At 32.3% G+C, this 9201-nt stretch overlaps 1 protein-coding gene across 2 annotated transcripts in view; it reads left to right on the top strand.

The window, feature by feature from the left end:
* The window catches only part of Ent2 (Equilibrative nucleoside transporter 2), a 1033466-nt gene that overhangs the window by 164093 nt on the left and 860172 nt on the right, over positions 1-9201 (top strand). The window lies entirely within an intron of this gene.

Raw genomic sequence — 9201 nt, 5'->3', positions numbered from 1 at the left:
TCTCTTCACTTTCATCACAGTCTCCCCCCATTCTCTTCCTTTTCACCATGACCAGCACAGACATCGTTACCTGTAACGGTCTCTTCAAGGCAAGGAAATAACGCTGATATCCCAATATCCTGTGCAAATGACTCGACTTCCTGTAGTCCGGTACCAACGCGAATTTACTCATAAATTCGGATAGACCTCATTGGGGAAGTAATCCATCCTTGCTAATCTGATCTCATTATCGTAACTGCATTTATCACGTTCTTCTAATGAGCTTCTTGATGGCAATAGTTTCTGGGATAACGAGGATGCTCTTTCTGTTTTCCAACTTTCCTGTTGTCGGGCAACAAAAAATGCTTGTAAGGAATAGAGTTTTACACGTGTCCAAGCGCGCACATATACGCTCAGCATATATATATATATATATATATATATATATATATATATATATATATATATGTGTGTGTGTGTGTGTGTGTGTATGTATATATATATATATATGTGTATGTATATATACATATATATATATGTGTGTGTGTGTGTGTATATATGTATATGTATATATATATATATATATATATATATATGTATATATATATGCATATATATATATATTTATATATATATATATATATATATATGTACTGTATATATATATACTATATATATACATATATAATACGTACATAGATATATATATATATATATATATATATATATATGTATACATATATATATATATGTATATATATATATATATATATATATGTATATATATATGTAATATGTAATATACACTTAAAAATTACAATAAAAAAAACTAAAAATCCTGGAATAAATGTTGCCAGGTATTGACCGTTTTGAAAACGGGTATATTGACGTTAAGGAGTGGTATTACGGTCAACAACCCGTAAATTTTAATAACAAAGTAGGGTAAAAATTACGGTCGCCGGTATTTTACTGAAATACGGCTGAGAACAATATATTTTTATGAAGAATTTCCGGTTAAGATTACGGTTTTTTTTAACTGATGGATATGTGTGTGTCTATTTCGATATATATGCATTTACACTATAATTAATAAAGATTCAATATCGTATGTGTTAGAACTGATTATTACTGGTAAAAGCATTAGTGAGAAGAGCGAAGCATGCTTTGAAATATGTGTAAATGGATAATTGAGATATAAATGGATCTAAAATAACATATTCTTCTGGATCCATGACTGTTTGATAACGCCATAAGTGATACGATAAGATAGCAAAATGACGATTGCTTGGGGTGTTAAATAAGTGGGGTATTATATAGTATTTAGGAGGGAAGATAAAGTAATGGGTTTTTCATGACTGCTGAAAATGGGAGCCTTTGAATTTATACATTTATTCGTGAGTTATGCAATGGATTATGGTAGGATGAGAGAAAAGGGGAACCACAATTTCAGAAAATGGAAAGATGTTTATGATATGCAAGGTATAGTTATATTATTGGATAATCATAATAGGTATTGAAAAGGTAAAATACGTAAATATACATTGAGTATGTGGTATTTGAACAATTTATTCCACGTAAAACAATAGATTCTAGCGTACTTTGATATGGGTTAATGGTATGGTGGAACATGTTTATATTATATAACGTTTAGGGCAGACATGGGCAACTGTTCATTAATTATGGGCCACATTGAAAAATATGTATGTAAAAAAAGGACCGAATGATAATACATGTGCAAAAAATATTGTTTGTCCAATATATACTGAATTTTTTCTTGTAATTCTTCCATGTTTTATTTATCTAGTTTTACATGAAACTATCATCTTTCTTTATTTCCTAGCGATGATTACCGTAATAAATATATTGAAGTAATCTAGATTCCTAGAAAATCTTAGGGCAGACATGGGCAACTGTTCATTAATTAGGGGCCACACTTGAAAATATGTAAGTAAAAAAGGACCGCATGATAATACATGGGCAAAAAAATATTGCTAGTCCAGTATATACTGAATTTTTTCTTGTAATTATTCCATATTTTATTTATCTAGCTTTACATGAAACTATCATCTTTCTTTATTTCCTAGTGATGATTACCGTAATAAATATATTGAAGTAATCTAGATTCCTAGAAAGTCTTGAGTGTCGCACAATAACACATCTAGCACCGCAGGTTGCCTTTGCCTATTTTACGGTGAAGACTGTGAAGACCTTTGAAAAGGCTGAGTAAATGGGGTTGGAATAAGGACTCATCCAATCAGGAAAATTATCTAGAATTCGCGAGAGCGAAATAAAGGTGACTGATAAAGTTTTTGTTGAAGATTCTACTCATTGTTCATGTGCCTTCTTTGTATGTGTAAGAAGCGACGAATTTTGTGGAAGTTTTCTGTAGTGGCTGTTTATTCACAATTCAGCAGTCAGAATATAAGAGAAGTAACGACTAATCTGTTTTTTATGTATATAGAGCCAGCACCAATTTTGATGTGACAGTGTAATATACACGATTATATATATATATATATATATATATATATATATATATATATATATATATATATATACATACATACATATGTATATATATGTATATATATACATATATATATACACACACATATATATACATATATATATAGATACATATACATATATATATATATATATATATATATATATACATACATACATATGCATATATATAAATATGTATACATATATATATATATATATATATATATATATATATATATATATATATATGCATACAAATTCAAATACTGTACATGAAAAATTATTAAGCTTCGTCCTATAGCGAATCTCTTCAAGACATTTTATTTTTGCGGAGTAATATGAAGTCACAGCCAGATTTGCAGTTGGAGATACAAAACTTGAAGACTGTAAAGGACTTTCTGATACCATTATAAGAAATGCTGGACAGACGATGGCAAAGCTTGTAGTAAACTGGTAAATTGGTGATCATCTTTTTGAGTAAGAAAATGTGTAAAAAGATATTGTATAGAGAAGTTCTTTGTTATTAACACTAAAGAAATGGCAAATCTAATTGAAATAGAGCTTTTTGCTGCTGTGAGAGAAGGTTACATGAATTTCAATAACAAATTTAGATTAAGGAAGGACCCTGTATTGACTGAATCAAGAAATAGACTTTACGTTGTGTCTATGGAAGTAGCACTTGTAATAAGAAGACAGCCTCTTTAAAACATGATTGAGTAGAAAACAAAATACTTATTAGACACTATTTATAAATCTTTGAGGATTTTCGAGATGAGTAAAATGAATAGAATGAAGAAAGTAAATACTCCAACGGATTTTGGTATAATGCACGCTTGGTTAAAGTTGTGAAAATTTGCATTTCGTCATGATAATTTCGTATAAATGATTTTTTACTTAATTTATTTCCCCTTTCCAAGTTGGATATACTGTAGATCTAGTAGGAAAAAAAAATATTCTCCTTTAGGTACAACTTTATCGAACGATTTTATATATAAAAAAAAAAGAATTCAATGGTTTCATGAAAAATGATTGAATTCAATTGTGGTATTATTTTTTTGTCAAATACACTAACGGTATTTGCTCTAGAAAAAATAAATAGTACGTTACCAATGGCCTCCATGGCTGAAGCTTATTGGCTTTTCTCTTCAGCACGGAGGTCGAGCGTTATACGGAATGAGATTTAACAGCATTTGAAGCAGGGCAGAGAGAGAGAGAGAGAGAGAGAGAGAGAGAGAGAGAGAGAGAGAGAGAGAGAGAGAGAGAGACTAAATTCGAGAAGATAAATCATGGTAAAAGAATGGAGTCTGAGAGGGTGTCAGCATTTGGTGTCCTCAAAGGAAATAAAAACACTTTCGCATTCCCTTTTCTTGTCTAGGTCTAGACACGTGAAACAGGGCGTGAAATTGAAAAGGGCGGTGTACCAGAATATGAGGATATGAATCGCTTTTGGAACGTCTTAGATCTAAGAAGCCTTGATGTACGTAGTGGGAGAGAATTGAAAATGTGAAAATGTTATAAAGCATACTACGGTGAAAAACTTTTTTTTTTTTAATTTATTTATTTCTTTTTTTTTGGGGGGGGGGGGAACCAGTGTATTCTAATTCACTCAGCTCTTCGGATCATTGTTACAATTTTGTACCAACTTTATGTTAAAGTTTCGGGATGACTTAGTGACGCCAGATTCATGTATGGTAATTGAATTCCAAAGCTGGAATCGAGAGTTAGACTTCGACTATGATATACATTGTGGTAGCGTCGGTATTTCGGCGTTACTTTCGACATACATATTTAAATTTCTGATGTTTTAATTGTTTGTTCCATGTAAGGTCATCATAGGTTTTTTTCGAGTCTGATACCAACCATAATTCATTCTTGTGTCAAAAAATATAGGTCGTTTTATTTCTATTTGTTTACTGTCTGTTTCCTGCCATCATGGAAGCAACAAAACAGCAAAATTTTAAAATTTCCTCCATTTAATGTTTGGCGTATTAGATGGTTCAACATTTTAATGTGGTATGTAGGAAGAGTAAGTGCATTGTTATTAAGAAAAACAATCTAGATCAGCAGAACAAAACGAAGTGGGAGTGAACGATCTTGAATGATAAAGCCAGCCACTGACTGAAGATTTAATTCGTGTTACAGTTCGTTGTTAATAGCTTATCATGATCAATATAAAGGTAATGCATATCTAGTGAAATATTAACTCCTAAAATTAAGCAGAAAAGACTTCTATGTAAAAGTTTGATATTTTAACTTATTATGCAATTCAAGTCGTCTGAATATTTTGAGCTCATCCATATGTGGAAGTTCAAATGTCCCCATTAAATCATTTAATCGTTATCTCGTTAAACAAGTCATGATTACACAGGTTTGGTGTTATTTTAGACTTAGGCCTTTCACCTATGTATTCAAATGTTCGCGTGAAGCATCATGATAAAAATAAATGATGATCTTAGCCTGGAGCTTCATTGCATGATCCATTCATCTGAATGTTTCATTTGATGCCATCCACAAGAGCTATTTCGGTTTCGAATACATTTACATTATTTATTTAATTTATGACATTCTGTGACCTTGGTTGCGTCCTAATGAGCTATCTTCGTATGCCACGGTCTTCTGCGACGGCTGAATAATTCAAGAACCTCAAGACAATATCAAGAAATATATTCAACAATGTATGTCCTCCTTGTAAGCTAAGTCTGTTCTCTGCTCGGAAGGTCACGCAGCATTCTCTTTTGTATATTGCCTTACTATATTTGCTCTAATTGTGTATTTACGTCCTCTTCGTGAGATGGCCAAAGATAGCGTGGCATATATTAGCGCCCGAACATCAGGATGACAATATTTTTATTCTTTCTCTCTCTCTCTCTCTCTCTCTCTCTCTCTCTCTCTCTCTCTCTCTCTCTCTCTCTCTCTCTCTCTCCTTGCGGCGCTTTCGGTAACATGTCTAACTGGCAAGGCTATGGTACCATGTTCGAGTCTCGGATAGATATATTAGGAACAAAATGGGCGAGTTCCTAAAAATAGGAAATGTACTTAAGCATCAAAATAGGTACCTACTTGTAAGCCGATCATTGTAGGGATGTTTAGGACGTAGAGAGAAAGAGATTAGGAGGTTAGAAAACTGACTTGTGTCTCCGTCATATCACTGGTGTACCATCAAAACGGGAGGACCTCGAAGAAATAATCCTTAACTTATGGAGGTCAAATCATTCAAAAGATATTCGGAAGGTATACTTTTACTCTCTCTCTCTCTCTCTCTCTCTCTCTCTCTCTCTCTCTCTCTCTCTCTCTCTCTCTCGAAGATCCTTGGACATGATGTGTCGTATAATTCTAGTGGCATTTTAAAATCTATATTAGAAGCAGGTCTTCTTGATGCTATTTAACTTTCATATATTAACTTCTAGTGGAAGTTTTAGATTTATATCAGAATTAGGTCTTCTTAGTGCTATTTAACTTTTATATCATATTAACTTCTTGTGGAATTTTTAGATTTGTATCAGAATCAGGTCTTCTTAATGCTATTTAACTTTTATGACATATTTACTTTTTTTATTTTAATCGAATAATTTTTTAATCTTTATTTATAATAAACGATATCGGCGTCAATGACCTTCGATGTCAGATGCCAGAGAACTTCAAATAATTCTCTCTCTCTCTCTCTCTCTCTCTCTCTCTCTCTCTCTCTCTCTCTCTCTCTCTCTCTCTCTCTCTCTCTCTCTCTCTCTCTCTCTTTATATATATATATATATATATATATATATATATATATATATATATATATATATATATATATATATATGTATACAATGAAAATTGGAGGACTTTGTGTTGATTTATTGTTTTTAAAATTATTTATTTTGCATCACACACACAGTCACACACAAAGCCTACATATGTGTAAGTGTACTTATTGAAATGCCTGTCGCAAATCTTTATCTGATATTTAAACTCTTACAAAACAAATTACTGAATAAACTACATAACATTGCTCCTGACCCTGTGCGTTGCCATCATGTCCAGAGAGTCGTCGAGTTGCATGAGATCCGGAAAAGCCAAAGATCATGTTCCTCTGGACTCACGAACCAGCTGGAAACCAGGCAAATGCCATAACAAAGTTGACGAGCATCAGTGTTATTCCTGCTGTGTTCGAGTTTTGTTGTTTGGGCTGTACCTCTGGGCAGTGTTGCCAGATGGGTTAGTCTAAAAATCCCCAAAACTCATGATAGAAAATCCCCAAACCATCCAAAAATCCCCATTTCTACAAATATATTTTCATCCACTCATGCAGGCTTTGCTAATATAGAAATTATTCACTATACTTCATATAAATGCAAGAAAACTAATTGCAACAATATAAAGGCTAATTCATCTTTGTTTCTTCTTCATAGAAATTTGTACAGAATATCCCCATTAGACACCCAAAATTCCCAAATCTGGGGATAAATCCCCATATCTGGCAGCACTGCCTCTGAGTGACCGTGACCTGTCTTGACGTTAATTTGTTTTATGATATGTTGTGTTAAGAATTTTCGGCTTTGTATTTACTGTTTTGTTTATTTTTGTCATATTTTACATTTTTTTTTTTTTTTTTTTTTTTTTTTTTTTTTTTTTTTCCTTTACAAGTTATTTTTATTGGCGCACATTTATTTTTATTGAGTTTTTCATTAAGTACTATTATATATTGTGTTTAGTTTTTACGGCTCTGTATTCATACGACATTGTGTTTTTCATTTGTTTGATTATTTTTATGTATTTTGAATTGATATCGTTTTAAAATTTATTTTTTATTATCTCGCATTTATGTTTATTCTGAATTTTCCATCACTATTTCCTTTACCGTTCTGTATCCTTTTATGAATATTTATATGTAAAAAAAAAAACTCGATACAAATTACAGTTCCTTTTTAGTTAGATCGGTAATAATCCATTCAGCATTTATCAAAAGTTACAAATGTTACAATAACTTTTCCCTGCCGTGTTGAATATTTGTATTTCATTTTGGTGCGGTCAGGCGGTTTATGGTTCAACAATCATATTTCAGTCTGACGTATTGTTAGTTTTCTTTATTATTTGTCAAACTGACAGTACCTTTCCCAGTTATTTTAGGGAATCCTGAAATAACTCTCTCTCTCTCTCTCTCTCTCTCTCTCTCTCTCTCTCTCTCTCTCTCTCTCTCTCTCTCTCTCTCTATACACACACACACACACACATATATATATATATATACATATATATATATATATATATATATATATACACATATATATACATATATATATATATATATATATATATATATATATATATATACATATATATATATATATATATATATATATATATATATATATATATATATATATATATTATATATATATATATATATATATTTATATATATATATATAGTGTTAAGTAACATTTTCCAGGATTCCAAAATCTTCCCACTTATTTTAGGAAATCCTGAAGTAACTCTCTCTCTCTCTCTCTCTCTCTCTCTCTCTCTCTCTCTCTCTCTCTCTACTGTTAGGTAACATCTTCCTTGATTCTAAAATCTTCCCCACTTACCTTGGAAAACCCTGAAGTAACACACACACACGCACACTCTCTCTCTCTCTCTCTCTCTCTCTCTCTCTCTCTCTCTCTCTACTGTTAGGTAACATCTTCCCGCATTCCAAGTCTCCCCACTTATCTTAGGAAATCCTGAAGTAACACGCTCTCTCTCTCTCTCTCTCTCTCTCTCTCTCTCTCTCTCTCTCTCCCCAGGGTTCCAAAATCTTCTCCTTCACTCCTCCTTTTCTTCCTCCAGATCTGAGCATAAGCCACCTAATACGGAATCTTTACCATATGTAATCTGGAGATTTGGAAGTATTATTCAAAGCTCCCCGAGGGATGGCGATTTTTCACAGATTTCGAAGTAAGGCAAAAGTTCTCTGTTTTGCGTCTTGTTTATTTCTTTCCGTGAATTTACTGTAGATACTTTTGTATATATATATATATATATATATATATATATATATATAGGTAAATAAACTTGTGGAATTTGATCGCGTTGATAAAGGAAAAAATACATTGCAACAACAACAAAATACTGTCGATTGCACAAGTAACACAATTCTTCTGTTTTGAGGAATACTTCGGAGACTAATGTATTTTTCTAATTTTTGATTTCAGGTGAGTGTTATTGGACTGTCATTCATAGTTAAACGACAAAGAAGTTATTGTAAGGTAAGGTATATATGCATAATCTCTCTCTCTCTCTCTCTCTCTCTCTCTCTCTCTCTCTCTCTCTCTCATTGTGTGGTCACAAAAATATATTTCAGGTGCTGTAACAGTTGTTATGCAAAATGATATTATATCGTATACCCAAGTGGAACCCTGCCATTGCAACACTTCAAGTAATGAAACCATTGAATTGCTAATCATATTTTTACATTTTTAAGAATTTAAATGTTTTTGACAACGCTGAAGGACCTCACCGGTCACAGTGCCAGAGGCCTAGCCTAAGTTTTATAATCCAGTCTAATCACAAGAAAAATAGAAATCTTCATTTCAAACGACTTTCGTAATGGATCCGGAATATGCTTAGTTCTCTCTCTCTCTCTCTCTCTCTCTCTCTCTCTCTCTCTCTCTCTCTCTGACCTCGTAGTGAAAAAAGATATATGTGCTCTTAAACAGGATCAGCAGAGTTCAACCCTCAGCAGGACATTTA

Source organism: Palaemon carinicauda, chromosome 40 (genome assembly GCF_036898095.1).
Source record: "Palaemon carinicauda isolate YSFRI2023 chromosome 40, ASM3689809v2, whole genome shotgun sequence".
In the NCBI taxonomy this organism is placed as follows: Eukaryota; Metazoa; Arthropoda; class Malacostraca; order Decapoda; family Palaemonidae; genus Palaemon; species Palaemon carinicauda.
This window is presented reverse-complemented; position numbering and strand designations above follow the sequence as displayed.